Below are 20,042 nucleotides of genomic sequence, written 5' to 3'. Positions count from 1 at the left end.
TAACCTCAAAAAAATCACCCGTTATTAAGTTTGTCACGAAGTTCTTGAACCCCAAAGGAAAAGTCTGAGATATTTAAAGTTTCCATCAGCTGAATAGAGTGGAAATTATTTTATATTACGTGATATGACAACGAAATTTATTACAAATTTACAAATTATTCAAATCGGATCACTACAGCATATAGCTGCCATACAAACTGATCGTTTAAAATCAAGTCCTTATATCGGGAACTTTTTTATTTCACGAGATATCTTCACGAAATTTGGCATGAATTATTTTCTAACAGAAGGCTACAATCTCCATACAAATTATTCTAATCGGATCACTATAGCATATAGCTGCCATACAAACTGATCGTTCAAAAGCCAGTCTTCGTATGGAGAACTTTTTTATTTGATGAGATATCTTCACGAAATTTGGCACGAACTATTGTCTAAGATAACGCTATAATCTGCAAAGAAATTTTTTAGATCGGAATGCTATAGCATATAGCTGCCATACAAACTGATTGTTCAAAAACCAGTCATTGTATGGAAAACTTTTTTATTTGATGAGATATCTTCACGAAATTTTGTAGGAATTATTGTTTAAGGTATCGGGACAGTCTCAAAAGGAATTGCCTAGATCGGACTACTATAGCATATAGCTGCCATACAAACTGGTCGTACAAAAACAAGTTCTTGTATGGAGAACTTTTTTATCAGATGCGATATCTTCACGAATTTTGGTACGGATGATTGTCTAAGGTAATGCTAAGTTTCCCGAATAAATTGTCTAAATCGGGTCACAATAGCATATAGCTGCCATACAAACTAATCGAGCTTGATGGCCAAGACAAAGATTTTTTAACACTTTTTTGTTGGAAGTTAACTTTTACCTATTTTTATTTTGGTTTTGCTTGTAGGAAGTGATATTAAGTGGTATTTTTAGACTTATAGAATGACTTCGTAGAGGCTTAAATAAGCATATATATTCATTACCCAACCTCCTGAAAACTATTCAAGCGCCACAGCGAGGTGGATGCGAGTAAGGTTGCTATATTCAAACAATTTCCACCACTCAAACATGCCATTTTCCTCTGAAAAGAATTTTAATTAGCGTGTTCAACGTCACGAAAAAACAATTGGCGGTTAAAAGCAATGCACAAATCACTTAAAAATCATGCGCCAATTCGATATTTGCACACATCTAAAAGCAAAAACAAAAGTTTCGCAATGAAACGGTGCATTATTTGTCGAAATCCCAGTTGAAATGTTTTTAAAAACGAGTACCATTTCTTTTATTTCTGTTTAACAGTTAACTGAAATACCCCAAGCACCGAAACCCATCATTTCCGTTCGCACACAGACACATACAAGCCCACAACTTCAAGTACACACACACATACACTCACGCAAAGCTGCTGAGTAGTAGAGCGGAATTGTTTTCGATTGATGCTGCCACTTTTACTCCTGCCATTATTGCCACCATTTTCGTTTTTTTCTCGCTTTTGTTGTTTTCCGCCAATGCCAACAGTCAGCGCGCGGCGGCAGCACAATGAAAACATCGTTGAAATGTTTAGAGCGAAAATAAAGCAGTGAAAAAATGTGCCAAATGCACGCATTGTTTGTTAACCAATGAATGTAGTGCCCGTACTAGCATGTATGTGTATGTGTGTCCATGTAAGTGAGTGTGCATGTATGTGGGCACGTTGAGTGAATAAAAGATTGCCAATCGCTGGCGCTCAATGTGAGCCAATTCCTTTTGTTGCCTTCGCTTTTTTCTTTGTTCTACGCTATTGCTGTTGTTGTTTCCAATTTGTGTTGTTGCGCTCGGTTTATTGTTGTTGTTGTTTACCACCAACCATTTTTCAATAGTCATCAAACAATCAGAAAACCACTAGCAAACAGCAGAGCAATTCACTTGTGCCAACAACCAGCTTCTGACCACCCCCTCGCAGCATCCATCCTCAGCGCTTTTCCCCTCGTGCCACTCACTACCCAACCCCATCCCAATCATAAACGGCAACGAAAAGAAAAGTGTGCTGAATTGAGCTTAGTTTTTTTCGCATCTTGCCACATTTGGTTGCACGAGCATTGTTCAGCACTCGGTAGGGCTACTCGCATTTGGCCGGCTGCCTGCCTGCCTGTCAGTTTACAGTTTCCAGTGCACAGCTTCCGAGCTGCTAACCTCAAACCACCGACAACTGCGCAGCTGAGCGTGGAGACCAAGAAAAGGGCCGAGGAAGTGGGGCATGTAAAAATTGAAGGTTTTCGGCGCAATTTAGCCGAACGCCATAGAAATTGGCATTGTTACTTCGTTAGCTCCGGCTGTCTATGTGTTTGTGCGTGTGTGTGGTTGCCAAAACAAGGGGGTCGCTGGCTCGGATTAGTACTTATGTTTGTAGGTGTGCGTTTGCGGATTGCCCCGAATATGTGTGGCATGATAAATGAGGTGTGAGCGGTTGTAATCGTTGGGGACCACAAGCACACAAAACCGGTGATTGCGATTATTGGCAAGGTTGCAGTTTGGTCCAAGACGCAGGGTGAGTTTATATGATAGTGTCATAAGGAGCGCTTGCTTTTGATTTTTCTTATTTTCTTGAAATATATGTATGTTTCTTTGTGGAGGCGAACGAATTTCACTTTCATTAAATTTCATTTAAAAACGAGATTTTGGTGAAATTTAAACATTTTGAATTTGAAATTACCAACTTTTCTTGTATATAATGTATGTATTTATAGGGTTATTATTTATATGAAAAATGTATGCCATGCATATAAACTTCTTCACTTAGAAGTAGGTTGGGTGGGTAAGATATCAAATGCTTGTCGACTGAGCTGAGCTACTGGGTGGATAATAACAAATACCTGTTCGGCCACTTTTAACTTGCTTATAACATTAAAGTGTGAGAGACATCCGGCAGTAAAATAAATAAAATTTTATCATTACAACTAGTATAGGCACCAAGTGCGATTAGTGGTTTAGAAGAAGAGTAATTCGGAAATCGAAGTTTAAGGATTTTCCTCATATTGTTTTAAAGTTTAAATTTTATAGTGAAACTCCTATCTATTTTCTTTATTTTTTCACCAATTTATCGCAAGTCTCATGTCGCATTACAGCTCTCCATATTTACGAGCAACCACTTGCACACAAACTTGCTCCAATGAAACAGAACTTACATAGTTCCACGATTACTCACTTCTTTTCAACAGACAAGTGACATGCTACGAGTATTTCTTTCCTGGTACGAGTATGTGCTTAAGTGAGACACGATTTAAGGGGAGAGCCTGCTTTAGAAGCTTCAAAAAATCGATTATTTTTTTTTGCTTAAATCTCTTTAAAAATAATCTAAGAATATGCCCCCAAAGTTTTAAAGTGGAATTCGAAATATTTGCGAAGCTAGAAGGGAAATAGTGACCGAACGTCTAGCTTATATATAAGCGATTGGGCAGAAAGCGAAAACTTTGACGCGCATTTCTCGGTTTTTTTTTGTTGAATATTTCACCTTTTGTTGAATTTTCTTGGTTCACCTAGGAATTACACTATTGAAACTTAAAAATTTCTTTTTTTTTTGTTTCAAATGAAAATTGCGACCTGCATCTTGCCCGCCACACACAAACTGCACATTCGAGGCGCCTCCGTAAATGTCGTCAAACATGAAGAATATCTCTTGTAAAATAATAAAAAAATTGAGAAGACTCTTCAAGTATATACAAATAAATCCAAAAAGTTTCATTTCAGTCAAACATTTCTTTCCTTTACAAAAAAATCCTTGAATATGTAGATTTTTTGACGCCTCTAAAGGAGGCTCCCCCTTAAGCATTTAAATAATAGAAACTAAAATCGGACCTAGAAAAAACCGATTTAGTCGAAAAATGTTTTGTGGTCATAATTTCGTCAAAAATCCCTTTAGAAACTATTGATGAATTCGACAAGCTGAAAGAGTTAACAAATAAAAATCTGTAGGTATTTAGTGTAGTAGATACATTGCCTAAGTCGCTGAGTAGGTACTCGTAGATGGTATCGCAAGTTGATGAAAATAGCTGAGAATGATCTAGTGGGCTTTCCGAATACAATTCGTACAATAGAGCTGGTCAATTTTTTTTATAGAACCACGGAAGAGACTGCGGGTTAAAAACCGGTTTCGAGTCAACGCTTTCTAAGATGAAGTTTAAAAGATCTAAAATATCGATTGAATGGGAGATAAGTGTCATATAACTTTCCGACCTGGTCAATGATGAATCAAAAACTGACGGACAAATGCTTTTAAGACCTAAAAACTTCGCTTTAAAAATTGCTTCTAAAAACCGGATGAAAATCTGTAGTCTCTTAAGGAAGCTTGTTCAAACTGATCTTTAGAACAGTGCCACAAACGCGTTTTTCCCGTTTTTTTTTTGGCTTCATGTAAATTGACTCGCTTACTTTACATGTAGTATTAGGTTTTCCCATATGTGTAATTGATAGGTCAGCTTCTAACTTCTTTTGAGAAATTCTTAAAAGTACCAAAATATAGGCAGTCCTTAAATAAATATCCTTAAATATAAAAAAACGCAAAAATTTCAAAACTTAACTTTAGTAACGGCATTGCCAAATTAGAGGATATTACAAATAGAAGAAGCCAAAAGCTTTCGGACGAACGTTCTGTCATACAAAGAAAGTTTTTGTTCAAAGCAAATAAAACCATGTTTTAGCTCTAGTAGACGATGTTGAGAATTGTCGATGAATACATCTGCACAAATATATCTGGATTATATGCGTTAAAATCACCCGTGTACCACTTTGTCTTGCTATTTACTATCTACGGAGTTTTATAGCTTTTTGAGTAAGAATTTGTGAAGTCTTGTGCAAAAAAGCTGTGAATTGATGGTCAGAAATTCAATAAAATCTTGAAAACAATGAAAAGGTTTGTTTTGCAATTCAAAATTATTATTTTTCCATTTGGTTCTAAATTTATAAGCAAAAAAATGGCCTTAAAATAATCAAGCTTCACCGTTAATATATTTAAAACTATTAAGTTTACGGAAAACGACGTAAGAGTTGTAGAAGATTCAATTTCCTACAAAAACCATGAATATTTTTTCAAGTAGTTGGAAGCGGGATATGAAAAAAATAGAAAACCTTTAGGTGAAGAACCTTCCCGTAACAATTAAGAGCTCACATTTGGAGAGATTTTTGTGGAATTGTCTAAGAAAGTACTTTCAGAGAACCAAACGAAAAAAGCTTTTGAATTTTGAAAGTGATTCGGGGCACTTACAGTGATCTAATACTCAGATTCTTTTATGACGTTTTTAAAGGATCTGCAATTTACAATTGATACTTTGGACTATAGTTGTCTTCTTCTTCCTCACTGGCGTAAACACCGCTTACTCGGTTATAGCCGAATTTTAAACAGCGCGTGCGTTGTTCTTCTTTTTACCTGTTTGGCGTCAATTCGAAAGCAGCTAGATCCTTCTGCACCAGATCTCTCCAACGAAGTGGAGGTCTTTCTCTTCCTCTACTTCGACTGGCGGATACTGAATCGAAAACCTTTAAAGCTGGCGTGTTTTCTTCCATCCGGACAACATGAACTAGTGGCAGCCGGTGTTTCTTGATTTGCTAAACCATGTCAATCTCATCGTACATCTCGTACTACTCATCGTTGTATCGATTGCGGTATTTACCGTTGCCAATGCACAAATCTTTCTCTCGAACACTTCTAAGGCCGACTCATGAGATGTTATGATCGTCTGCACCATATAGCAGGGTGGGAATGAAGAATGATTTGTAGAGTTTGGTCTTTGTTCGTAGGGAGAGAAATCCCTGAAATCCCCAATCGTTCTCTTTTCACAAAATACTAAGAATTTTATGTCTTAATTTTAATATTGTTGCTTCTAATTTATACGGGACCCACCAAGCTAACGTCAGGAGCAACAATAACTCTTAACAGTACAACTAGCAATTAGAAGTGGCAATGCTTTGTGGCATACACGCATATTTACATGCACGTGAGTGGCAAGCAGCAAAGCGGCGCAGGTGCGGAGGGGACGCAACAATCACGTTTGTTTAAATTTTAAAATGCCACTTAACAATGTTGCTGAATTTAATGGGTCCTCAACGCCGGCAACTACTTCAACGAGTGCGACCTTTGACCGAAACCCTTGCGAGGGGCGAGGGCGCGGCAACGCTTGCAATTTGTTCAGCATTACGCATGCATGCACACATACAAGAGCGCGCTGGCAGTTAGTGGGGCCCTTTGTGTTGGGCCGCGTTGTTTTGCCCTCGACTAACTGCCGCTAAAGGTGCTGAACTGTCAACAAACGCGCGCTCGAGCACCGCTCGCCCGCGTTTAGTGCCCGGGCGGCAGGGCGCCAATTTGCCAGTTGTTTTTATGTGCACATGTGTACGCTTGGCTGTGTGTGTGTTTGTGTGCGCGTTGCGAATTCATTAAGTTTGCACATGGTTGCCTCGCCTCTTTGCCACTAACGGTCGGCAGTCGCAGGCGTCAGTCGTCAGCTGCTTTATTATGCTGTTTTACATAGCTAAACAAACTTGTTTTAGAAATGCGAATACCCACCTTGCCCCTCCCCATCGCCCACTCATTTTAAACGCCGAATTTACGCAATTAAAGTTTGGCATCAAATTTTTTGCATAAAAGTCTGGCAACCTCTTCGCTCGGTGCTTAATTAAAAAAATTTCAATTTCGAGCAAGTTTGTGGCAGACAAAGTTTTAGAAAACTTGTGTGTATTTGTATTTATTTGCCGCTGTTGCCACACACACAGAAAATTGTTCACACGACCTATGCGCCAACGTGCAACGTGCCACGTGCAAATACGTAAACTCTTAATGACCGCAAAAACTTTTCTCCTCAATAAATGTCAACGACATGTAATTTGCAACATTTACGCAATACTTGCCACAACTGTCAACGTGCGTCGTGCAGCAATCCACGGCGACAACCGCAACTCCGACTCAGTTCCAATTGCAGGTGACGTATGTGCTGCATTTGCGACTCCAGCAGCCACGCGCTGGTTGCATCAACAGTTGTGGCACGTCGCGTGTGTGTCCGTCACCACTCGCTGTTCCTGGCGGCGGATGTCAGCCAATGTACTGCACGAGGTTGCTCTGTGGTCGCAGCCGCAATGAACTGACTCTTTGGTTTGTCGGTCGGTTGATCCGCGGTTGTACAGTGCGACAGCGCGCGGCAGGGCCACTGACAATGTGGCAAGGGTTAACTATTTGGCTAGTTGTCTGCTTATAGGGACCGAAGATCAGCTGTCAACAATGTTGCGCTTTTGTAGTCAGCGACATTTGTTTATCCTCATGTTGGTTTTTTGTTGTTGTACTTGTTATTGCCTTCGCTAGACACTCTATCTTACTTGTGTCCATTTGTCATTATGCTTGTTTGTTCGGTGCAAATTTTAAACCGGGTTCTACTGTTTGTACTTTCAACTTTTTGTATAAAATGTTGAAAGAAAGAAATATTTTTATAAAAAGAATTTTAATTACAGAACACGGTGCTTCTTCTTCTTTATTGGCGTAGACACCGCTCAGGTGGTTATAGCCGAGTTTACAACAGCTCTTCAGACGTTCTTCTTGTTCACTGTTTGACACCAATTGGAAATTCCAAGTGTAGCAAGGTTCTTCTTCACGTGGGCTTTCCAAAGGAGTGGAGGTCTACCTCTTCCTCTGCTTCCCCCGGCGGGTACTGCGTCGAATACTCTCAGAGCTGTTTTCATCTATTCGGATCACATGACCTAGCCAGCTAGCCTCTGTCTCTTGATTTGCTAAGCTATGTCAGATGTTATCATCGCCCACGCCTCTGCACCTCATAGCAGGACGGGATGACAAGTAGCCTGTAGAGTTTGGTCTTTGATTTCGAAGCTGACGTTGTTGTTGGTGTTAATGCTGGTTCCAAGATAGACGAAATTATCTATCACTTCGGATTTATGACTGTCAATAGTGACGTGGGACCCAAGTAGCGATTGCTACGACTGTTTGTTTGATGGCAGGAGATATTTCGTCTTGCGCTTGTTCACCACCGAACCCATTTGCTTCGCTCCCTTATCCAGTTTGGAGAAAGCAGAACTTGCGGCGTGATTGTTGAGGCCAATGATATCGACATTATCGGCATACGCCAGCAGTTGTACACTCTTGTAGAAGATTATTTTCTCCAGCAGTAGATTGAAGAATTCGCACGATAGAGAGTCGTCTTATCTGAAACCTTGTTTGGTATCGAACGTATTGGTTCAATATAGAGTATAACTACATACTTACATGAAACCCTTAAGCGGTTTTTGGGTACTATAAATTGTGGGTTCACTATGGTATCGATCGGTTATTGTGATAACCAATAAATTTCCACATTGTATTTTATTTCAAAGTTAGTGAGAGCGTTCCGAGTTTCTTTAACTAAAAAATTATTGATAAAAAGATTCCCAACATAGGTGTTCTCATATGAAAAATCATGACATTATTCTTCTTTTTTCGATACTATTTTGATTACTCTCACTGAAAAATATGTTTTAACATCATTTAAGACAATTACAATTACAATCAACTTCAATTAACCTTTAAAATATCTTCTGGTGAGTCCTTTGCAAAATAATAATCCTTAAGTGACATAACAGTGGGCTTCTGCTCTAATTGGCAAGTTCAGAAACCTTCCGTAGCTTCAATACTAAGTCTCACTGTTTTAGGTTACGCAAACAGGCAATAACTAGACTCTCAGTAGGTAACTCGGTTAATATCAACTGGGTATCCGGTCATATAGGAATGTGAAAGGGCAGACGAGCAGGCCCGCTCGGTTGCAGTTGGAGACAACTCCCCTAAGCTGCCCCAGGCCATTCATCTACTTCAAAGGTTGTTTGAAACAATGGACTCTAGAAGAACAGGAAGATGTCTTGGAATACAAGCAACACAGGGCATACCACAAATTTACTTTGTTGTAGTGTAATGATGGACCGAAAGCTCATACTTCCAAATGAAAGCAGCTTAGGCATTGTAGAGCTTATCACAGCTTATCACACCTTCCCTTAAGATAGAAATAGTTAGCGTGAAGCACGAGGTTAATAGGGTAATGTCTGCTCCTCTTTACGTGACTCTGTTCAAAATATTTCTGGCAAAAAACGCAAGTTTTAGATTTATATTCCAGACTTTTTGGATCTTTTCCATGGTAAAACCAAAATTATCAATCAAAGAATGCTATTCCAGTAGAGCTATAGTTCTTAAAGTAACTCTTCTATAAAAAAAATTATAGTAAAAAAAAAACAAGTGTCTCTTTTGCTTCATCAAAATAAGACTAAAACTTAACCTTTTCAGGAACTTTGCGATGGCTAGAAAAGTCGGATACTACCTTTATATTGCAAGGGCAGTAAAGAGTATATATTACCTATGCATAAACATATATATCGCCTTTAGAAGTTAAATCCAGGTTTACGTACAATCATTCATCGGTATACATGACTAGCTAGAGGAGAAAAATATCAACTTTTATAGAGGTTGTAATAACCATACGCATCTACACACATATTGCATATAATATATCTGTTTTATATATACGAACATACTCCACATAGTTACTTTAAGATTTCAAACAATGAAAAACAAGCGCCGACACCGAAAACAAACATAAAAGTGGAAAAATAAGCGAATAAACACGAAAATAAACTCTCAGCCAACCGGAGTGTGCAAGCTTTTGTTGCAACAAAACTGGCGCGTTGCCTACCACGAGCATATGTTCGTAAATAAAAAAGTTTTGCTTTCAAAAATTAAAAACAAATATTTGTTGAAAATTGAAATAAAAATATGCCGGAGAACTTAACAAATTTTCGCAAAAATAGCAGCGAATTAACTCAACTGAAGTTTACACGCTGCGTATGAGTAACATTTGTCGAAGGAAGTTATGACAAGAGTTACAAAGTTTTCTATACTGATTTTTGTTGCGTAACTAACGTAATATAAATTAGTTAATGCTTTCAGTATAGAGCATAAAATCGACAAAGTTTCAATTTCTTTTATTAAAAAAATTATTTTGTTAATAAAATAACTTTTTTGCTTGGTTTGTGTTAGTGCAATGCAAATACATAGCAATTTCAATGCAAATCCTTACTTTAACTTACCAACTTTCGGTGACTGCTGCAAAAAAAAAGTCATGCTACATACATATACATATATACAACTTCAACAAGGAACATTGGTTGGAATTGGAACGAGCTATTGTTCAAATTTAGATGAGAATTGCTGTAAAAAGCTTATCCAGCAAATAAATACAAACCCTTTTGTTTACTTGGCCTATTGTGCTGAACTAGTTTACCTGCAAGGAAAAGAGAATTAGGTTATTAGAAAATGGTAAACAGCAACAGATAAGTAAATAGAAGGAAACTTGTATTCGTAATTTCTAAATGGGTGAATTTGAAGAGTTCTTCTTCCTCTTTATTGGCGTAGACAATTTGATGAGTTAATACTAAAAAATTAATGCACAATGATGGAGCTTTTCATTTTTGGAAATGTATGAAAATATCCAGCATTATTATACTTATTTATACATTTTTTTTGATTATGGTACGTGTATGTATTAGGATGAGTCAATAATATTTTTCATTTATTTATTTCTTTTTTTAATTTTTTCTTATGGTATACTGAAAAATAGGTCCGTGAACACTTCTAAGTCTTGATAAGAAATTTTAATTGTAAGGTGTTTTTCTCTTATTAATAATATTTTAAAAATAACTCGCTGCATATATTATAGAAAATTGAATACCAAACAAATTATGGTAATTTTCTGACCACCGTACCCACCATCATTATACTTATTTTTAATGTTTTTTGTATATGGTATGTATATGTATGCATTAGGGTGGGTCAATAATATTTTTTAATTAAATTTTTTTAACCCATGGCATACTGAAAAATAGTTCTTTGAATACTACTAAGAAAGTCTTGGAGAGAGCTTTTAATTGTAACGTTTTTTTTTTTATTAAAAATATTTTAAAAATAACCCACTTCATTGATTATGGGAGTTAAATACTCTAAAAATGGCATTTTATCGTTTTTTTATATTTTTTTGTTTTATTTTTGTATATTTTTTTTTTGTCTTTTTTTAATATTTTTTTGTTTATTTTTTTATATTTTTTTTTCATTTTTTTATTATTATTTTATTTTTCTAATAATTTATGTTTTTTTATTATAGTTTTAATTTTTTTTTGTTTTTCAGAGTACAAAAAATTATTTGTGTTTTTTTTGGTCCACCCTAATACGCATAATTTTTTCAGGTCTACCCTAATGTAAATAACATTCAAAATGTATCAAATTCCCTCTAAAAATTGCATGATTTATCTTTATTATTAATAACAATTAATATTTATTATACTCATACAATAGACTTATCAGCTAACCTCATTACACAATTCTACCGGAAACGAGACTTTTTGATGGTAACATTAATTTATGCAATTCTCATGGGCTCATGAAAATATTAATTTTCAAATTTTAAGATTAAAATTTTCATTTTATTAATTTATTTGAAAGTATAATACATTGTCATTATCATCGGCTTAAATAATGGATTATTTTCAACAGTTGTCAGCTTGCCACGTGTGACTGTGTATGTGTATGCATGAAGCAAAACAGCAATAAATTCGTACAGAAATGATAAAATTTGCACATTTTAACAAATTAAAAGCGAGAGTAAGCGCAAAATGCTTCAAAATTGCTTTAAATTCGTTATATAAGCCGGGTGCTATCAAATTTTTCATTATCATTAAGAGAAGAAGATAAGCGATACAAAGCCTTTGTATCAATTAATCTCTCTGAAGCTGCCAATTACTCTAAACTATTAAATTATATGTAAATATGCTCAAATTATGCTTTATATAGATAAGGTTATAGCAAAATGCAACAAAACTGCAACTTTTGACCAAAAAGTGCTAAGCAAGAAAAAATATCACTCATACGCCCTGCAGGTCATGCGTTGTAGGGCAAGCTATAACAAGGAGTATTGAGAAAATGATGATTAGCAAGAAAAAGTGTTAACTAAGGCTGCAGCGAGTTATAATACCCTTCACAGGTGTATTTGTATTAGAATAAAAGGTATAAAAAATATGTTTCACTATTTTGATCGATTATTTTGTATGGCCACTACATCTTACAATAGTGCGATCTCAACGGTATACACGGAGATTGTAGCGCTGCCTTGCACAATAATTTTTGCCAAAATTCGTGAAGATATGTAGTCAAATAAAAAAGTTTTTCATACAAGGACTGGTTTTTGAACCACCAGTTTGTATGGCAGGTATAAGCTATAGTAATCCGATTTGAACAATTGTTTCAGGGATTGTAGCGTTACCTTAGACAATCATCTATGCCAAATTTCGTGAAGATATCTCGTCATGTAAAAAAAGTTCTCCATACAAGGACTAGATTTTGAATGATCAGTTTGTATGGTAGCTATTTGCTATAGTAGTCCAATATAAGCAATTTCTTTGTAGACTGTACCGTTGCGATAAATAATAATTTGTGCCAAATTTTGTGAAGATATCTAGTCACATAAAAATGTTTCCCATACAAGCACTCGTTTTCGATATTTCAGTTTGTATGGCAGCTATGTGCTATAGTCGTCCGATATCGAAGGTTCCAAATGTGCAGCTTCTTGAGAAGAAAAAGGCGTGTGCACAATTTCAGACCAATATCTAAAAAACTGAGGCACTAAATCGATGGTTTACGTTTAGATGCGTAAAAGTTGGATTTGTAGAAGGTCACGTGGACTAAATGTTTTAATTTTTCATAATTTACCTTAAATTCGTTGAAAAATCATTTAGAGGCAAACATATTATAGCAATTAATGACATGAGACATTCCAGTGACTACCAAACTCTCCTCAAAGCATTGAGCTGCCTTTTGCAAAGCTTTAAAGCAATCGCAAAGCTAACGGACATAAAAATATGAGAATCCCAACCGTAGCTCGTATCTCAAAATATAAACCCATCTAGTTAGTAACGATAATTTCATAAAATGAAAGTCTCTCTCGCTGCGATCCACTCAACTTCCGACGCAGTTAAAGCGTGCATGCGACAACTGTTAATTTAATAGCGGCAAACTCATAAAATTATGATTAATATTTTCATAAATTCCGCACTTTGCGGTTGTCATTGTAAATATTTGCGAGCTCGTCAAAGCGTGCGAACGAACATGCGTCGTTTGTATTTATAACCTTGTGGCATAAACTGACGCAAAAGCCGTTAGCCACTATTTGCTGCATAATTTCTAAATTGTACGTGGGAGTGTGTGTGTGTGTTATGCGAATATGAAACATGCTAATCCACATGGCAAACAGAATACATACATACATATGTGTATATGTAAATATTACAGTTATATATGTATGTGCAGCGTCAAATAGCCGAAAAGTGCAGCAAACACAATGCACAGCGAAGTAGTTGCGTGTGTGTGAGTGTGCGCATGCAAATGGCTTGTATGTAAAAATTATGTGCGGAGTAACAAATTTGCATAAATATTTAGTGGTAAAATAAATTCGAGCTATTTGCGGCATCACGCTGCGCACTAACACACACACACCCTTACACTTGCACAATGTTTGGCCTAGTGTAACACAGCTGGGTGTGTGTGGGTGCTGGTTATATAAGCCAAACCTAGAATTTGAGCGTGCCACAAGTGATGGTTAGTGGCACCCACACACACACACAGTTACAAATGCAAAAACACAATTTTCGGTGCTCGGTTGTGTAACGGTATGCATTGGTGGCTTGTCAGTGTAGCCAAAAGCTCTTTTATGTATGTGTGTGCGTGTGCGTCCGTGCCACGTAATGCACGAAACGTTAGTGTCTGTGCTCACAATGTAAAGGTTATTTTTCTTTCTTCTTTTGCCCAATTCATAAATTTTATGCGTTGCATATGATGTATAGTAAATATAAATTATACTATGTAATTTTTATGCCTTTTGGCGGTGAATAATATCTGCATATATAAATTTAAATGTGTGTGCTTGTGGTTTATGAAAATGTAAACGATTTATCTGTGTGCGGTTGAGTTGCGGTTGGCAATGACCTACGCAAAAATTATTCACATTTAAAATATGCACTGAGTCAAAGGAAATTATTTTGAAAATCGTATATTAATTTGGGTGCATATATTTTCGTATAATTTAATAAAAGAAAAATTAAAATATATTTTTATATAATAAAGTTAGCGTATGACAAAAGGCTCTTAATGTAAATGGACTTACTAAAAGCTGTAAAATTAATAGTAAGCTGTTAATAAAGTAGAAAAAAGTGCTTAAGGTTGTAGGGCAGTTATCTAGTGGTACGATCTCATCAATTTATTCGAAGATTGTATTGTTGCCTTGGACAATAATCCATGTAAAAATTTCGTGAGAATATCTAGTCCAATAAAAAAGTTTTCCATACAAGAACTAGATTTAATGGTTCAGTTTATATATCAGCTACATCCTAAAGTATTCCGATTTGAGAATTAGGAGAGAAACGGATTTAGGGATATATAAGATCGATATCTCAGAAACCGAGAGACTAGTTCATTCGAATAAACATCTCTCAGCAACACCATGTTACCTTTTCAGTGATTTTTTGAGCACTCCAATAGTGGTCTCTACGATATTCAAAAAATACGATTGCCGAAAAGCTTTGTTAGCAACTTTAGGATGACGAAATGGACGTTATACCTTAGCTGCGCATGGAACGGAAAAAATGGTATCAACAAAAAGAGAATAATTGTACCTTACTAAGTCTTATAGAGCTCAGTCGGGCTTTTCTTATGAAAATTAATTTCCTAAAAATACGTTTAGAGTTAAAAGCTTTCAGAAAAATATGGAAATATGGAGAAATACGAGATTGATTTTCATAGTTTAGCAACGTTCAGTAAAGTAACTTTGTTCATAAAAAAGCTTAAAAAATTAATGAAAAGTAGTTCTCTTAAGGACTCGCTAGTAAGAAGTCAGGATGTCAAATTTTTCTCTCCCAACTAGCTTTCTTCTAGTACATTTAATGTACTTAGAGAACAAAAGCACTCTTTGATAAAAACTTGTATCCTCTTGCAACATTTTGCTACAGAGTATAATAGTTGTTCACCTAGCGGTTGTACGTATCACATACAACTAAGTGAGATAGATATAGCCTTTATACGAGCCGGTGTAAAAATTAGATGATGGGCGTGGCATCGACGCTTATTAGCTAAAATTTCATATCTCAAGATTTGTTCGATCGAATTTTATGACATCTGCAAATAACTCAGAGAAAATACAAATCTTCAAACCCTTCTTAGGTTACTTATAGTTAAATATATTAATAAATGTTAATATATATAGTTATATATATATAAATTTCAGTTTGTGCTCAAAAAAAAAGAAAATTATATAGTCTACGAGGTTTGACAATTAAGTAATGAGACTGATTTATAGACTGTGACCTTGAAATTCCCTTTCTCTTTTCCGGCATCTCTCCCCTCTCCCTTGATATATGTAAGCTAGAGCTTGTTTAGGTCGCTTGCTGCGTCAAGCTGAGTAGACGTGTGTTTGTAGTGCTCGTCACGAAAATGGAAAAACGAAATCAAGAGCAACGCGTCGCGATAAAATTTTGCGCCAGATTGGGCGAAACAGCTTCGGAAACGTACGCTAAAATTGTAAGAGTGTATGGTGATAGTGCTCATAGTCGTGCCCAGGTGTTTCGATGGCACACAGAGTTTAAGGAGGGGCGTTAAAGCGTAGTAGACGAGGCGCGGAGTGGGAGACCAGTCGAGGTGCGGAGTGACGCGAATGCGCAGCGTGTTCGCTTTCAAATATACGGCTTTTATGGAATCAGTCTCATTACTTAATTGTCATACCTCGTACAATTAGGTGCAATACAAAATACCACGTAACTTATATCTTAGCGAATATTCAAATAGTAAAAAATACTAATGTAGGACTTCAAATCGCTCTTTACAGAGATCAGGAGAATGAAAAAAAGGAAATCTGCGTTTGAAGGCGCAAAATCTAAACATCAAATGTCGAATTTGTTATATGATGATCTGATCTGACTCATACCCCAAATATTTTGCGATTTAAACTACTGAAAAAATCACTCTCCAATTATTAAAAAAAAAATTCTAGTTTACGTAAGCTTTAATTCTTCTTCTTCTTATTTTTCTTCGACTTCTTCTTCTTAACTCTTTTTATTCTCCACCTGATCTCTTCAACGGAGTGCATATCTTCCTGTTCCTCTGCTTCCACCGGTGAGTACTAAATCAAAACCCTCAAAGCTGGAGTGTTCATCGTTCCATCGACTGCGGTAATCGCCGTTGTCAATGCGCAAAGCAACATAAATCATCCGCAAAATCTTTCTCTCGAAAACTCGTGACTCCAACAGATCAGATGTTGTCATCGTCCATGCCTCTGCACCATATAGCAGGATGATGAATTTGGTCTAGAGAGGACTTTGCTTTTTAATTGCCTACTCAGTGTAAAGAAGCACCTGTTGGCAGAAGTGATGATTTAATACTTTGCAAAACTCTGTTGTTTTATAATTCAAAACCATTTCCTCCTTCATTTTCCCTCTTTTGCGAGTTCAAGACTGAAATACTTCAGAGCTCACACTTGCAGACATCTCAATAAGCTGGTGGCAAGAGAAATAAACCGCTTAAGTTGATTTCTATTGGCTTCAATGCTTTTTAATTTGTAAGATCTGATTACAGGAGTTCCATTTTCTGACTTCACAAAGAATGGCATGAGTATTCAGCCATTGCCTCTTAAATTAAAAAAAAAAATATATTATTCTTTCGATATTTTCGATTATGCGTTTTTTGCATTTTAAGTGACGATATATCTTTTATTTACGGTATATCAGTTTTTATATTCGTTACTCATTAATTAACAAATCAACAAAAATTCAATCAACCCTATAATTTGTTCATGCATAAACTATGAGCGAGCACAGATATAGCGCATGGGAAACACAAAAAAAAAAATATTAAAAAAAAATTGGTGAAAAAACATTATTTAAACAAATTACTGGCGTATGAAGGCACACCATTTGCAGTATGATAAATTTATAATGCAATTTCCGCACAATAAATATGGCTTTTTATTTCACTTTCAAATTTAAAATTGCACAGCGCTCGAAGCACTTCCGCGCACACCTTTTTTATAAACGATTTTTATACTCTCGCAACAAAGTTGCTAAAGAGAGTATTATAGTTTTGTTCACATAATGGTTGTTTGTAAGTCCTAAAACTAAAAGAGTCAGATATAGGGTTATATATACCAAAGTGATCAGGGTGACGAGTAGAGTTGAAGTCCGGATGTCTGTCTGTCCGTCCGTCCGCCCGTCTGTCCGTCCATCTGTCCGTGCAAGCTGTAACTTGAGTAAAAATTGAGATATCATGATGAAACTTGGTACACGTATTTCTTGGCTCCATAAGAAGGTTAAGTTCGAAGATGGGCAAAATCGGCCTACTGCCACGCCCACAAAATGGCGGAAACCGAAATCCTATAAAGTGTCATAACTAAGCCATAAATAAAGATATTAAAGTGAAATTTGGCACAAAGGATCGCATTAGGGAGGGGCATATTTGGACCTAATTTTTTTGGAAAAGTGGGCGTGGCCCCGCCCCCTACTACATTTTTTGAACATATCTCGGAAACTACTACAGCTATGTCAACCAAACTCTATATAGTCGCTTACTTCAGGCCTTTACATATACATTTCAAAAATCGGATAATAACCACGCCCACCTCCCATACAAAGGATATGTTTGAAAATCACTAAAAGTGCGTTAACCGACTAACAAAAAATGTCAGAAACACAAAATTTTATGGAAGAATTGGCAGAAGAAAGCTGCACCCAGGCTTTTTTTAAAAATTGAAAATGGGCGTGGCGTCGCCCACTTATGAACCAAAAACCATATCTCAGGAACTACTCGACCGATTTCAATGAAATTCGGTATATAATATTTCCTTAACACCCTGATGATATGTACGAAATATGGGTGAAATCGGTTCACAACCACGCCTTCTTCCAATATAACGCTATTTTGAATTCCATCTGATGCCTTCTCTTTATAATATACACATTAGGAACAAATGATGATAGCGGAATAAAACTTTACACATACATATATATAACTTTTCAAGGTCCCTTATATCGAACACGAAGAACTCAGTGCCAAACCTAACCTAACCTAACCTAATTGTTCACCGAAAATATCGGTAAATCTCTCAGAATTTAATTCTAATTAATTTTACAGCAAAATAAAAAAATATATAAATGACGGATAATGAAATCTCGATTATCACTTTATCATGCGAGAGTATAAAATGTTCGGTGACACCCGAACTTAGCCCTTCCTTACTTGTTAAAATATTTTTTTGCTTAACTCACACTCAAGTTTTTTATCAATTTGCTTCGCGGATTTTTAACGATTCAATTACACTCCTCAGAATGTTAAATTAATGTATGCATTTAATTGTTTTTTATTTTAATACCCGCTTAATGCATGCCGTAGTTAACAGCAGTTGACGATTTTCTGCGATTTAACGGAGAGCAAACTGATAATTGCTACTTTTTATATATTTTTGTTGTTGTTGTTGTTGGGTTTTTTGTCAATCGCTATTATTTAAAATTAATTTATATTATTCCGGAAGTCATGCAGAATATCCGAGCAGAAAGAATTCACTTGGCGCGAAATGCTTGTAATTAAATGCGGGACATACAAGCACAGATATCGTCACCTAAAATGCAAAATAACGTAACATCATATTTCACAAGTTTACAGGCGCAGGAAAAACGATTTAACAGAAACCATTCATTTTGAAACAATTTTTGAGTTTTGGTTATAAAACGGTTATATAAACGGTTATATATTGGTTATTTATTGGTTATATATTGGATATAACTGATATAGGAAGCTTAAAAATTTATGTATACACATATGAATAAGATGTAGAAAATCGTAAGTTATAAAAAGCTCAATTAAAATATTTTTTATGATACGTTTTTTCGCATTTTAGGTGACGATATATACTTTTGTATGCAATGTATTTGTAGCCTGAAAATGGTGAAAATTATAAACTGAAATTTGCACCAGAAATTTATAATCTTTTTTGTTGAATATTGCGCAGGTTTAAATAACTTACGGCAAGTTTTTGCCGAATGACGCTCAATAAATTGTAAACTTTTATGATAAACGAGTAAATTGGTGGGTACGTGGCGTACACGTGATGTGGAGCATTCAGTGTTTTTGGCACGGTTACTCTTTTTCCTAGTAACAAGTAGGAAGCGAGTATAAAAGGGGATAGTAATAATATCTGGCGTGGTATTTAAATACAAAAAAAAAAATATTTATAAAAAAAAATTTATTCATAAAAAATTTATTTAAAAGGCATTGATAGTTTAGGCGCGGAAATAGGGTTCGACGGTTACAAAAATATTTTTTTTTTTTAATTACATTAAAGTGAGTACAAGTAGCTCTGCTTCAGGTCGTTAAGATATTATTTTTCAAGCGCGTTCTTTTCAAACTACTTTTTTGTTTGCACGCTGGTTTTGAAAATTGATATTTACTTTTTTCTTGTACTACGCGCTGTATGAACCTTCAATTGGAATTAAATATCATTATTATTTTTAGCGAAAAATGTGGAAAAGGTTAAAAAAAATTTAAAAAAAAAATGGGATTGAATTTTCAATTTTTTCAACATTCATATTGAAGAGAGACATATTATAGAAGTGAATCGTTGAGTTTAATTATTCTTTATAATATTTTATTTATTATTTATTTGTAATTATATTTAAATTATGTTATGTTCAGAATATTTTCCCCAAAATTTCAAGACAATCGCAATAAAATTTTAAGAAATAGAACCCTTGGGAAAGCGGCCCGTCATGCTTAACCGGGTGCTACTTCTATCTGTGATCCAGTTTTTCTCGAAAAATCGATTTCAAAGCCTGTGGTTACGATTTCTCAGAAACCAGTGAAGCATTTTTGTTGAAATTTTTTCAAGTTCTTCTAATTAGCATGAGCTCGAGATTTATAGAGGGATTTTTGCATTACAACTAATTTTTTCGAGGCAATTTGTGGTAA

The 20,042-nt window shown here is 35.7% G+C and overlaps 2 protein-coding genes across 11 annotated transcripts in view; one reads left to right on the top strand and one right to left on the bottom strand.

Annotated features, from left to right (window-relative positions):
* LOC105233621 (glutamine-dependent NAD(+) synthetase) overlaps positions 1–20,042 on the bottom strand; it is a 166,228-nt gene that overhangs the window by 72,547 nt on the left and 73,639 nt on the right. Inside the window, exon 1 of one of the 3 annotated variants that reach the window (XM_049456287.1) lies at positions 10,237–10,275. The exons of the other annotated variants lie outside the window; for them this stretch is intronic. The gene's annotated coding sequence lies outside the window, so the exon portion shown is untranslated. Of the gene's footprint in view, positions 1–10,236; positions 10,276–20,042 lie in introns of those variants that run through there. 3 annotated transcript variants of the gene reach the window in all.
* LOC105233622 (cytosolic carboxypeptidase Nna1) overlaps positions 1–20,042 on the top strand; it is a 151,204-nt gene that overhangs the window by 58,099 nt on the left and 73,063 nt on the right. The gene's annotated exons all lie outside the window — the stretch shown is intronic.

The sequence above is a fragment of the Bactrocera dorsalis genome, chromosome 4, assembly GCF_023373825.1.
Source record: "Bactrocera dorsalis isolate Fly_Bdor chromosome 4, ASM2337382v1, whole genome shotgun sequence".
Taxonomy (NCBI): Eukaryota; Metazoa; Arthropoda; class Insecta; order Diptera; family Tephritidae; genus Bactrocera; species Bactrocera dorsalis.
Note: the sequence above shows the minus strand (reverse complement) of the source record. Positions and strands in the feature narration are given on the sequence as shown.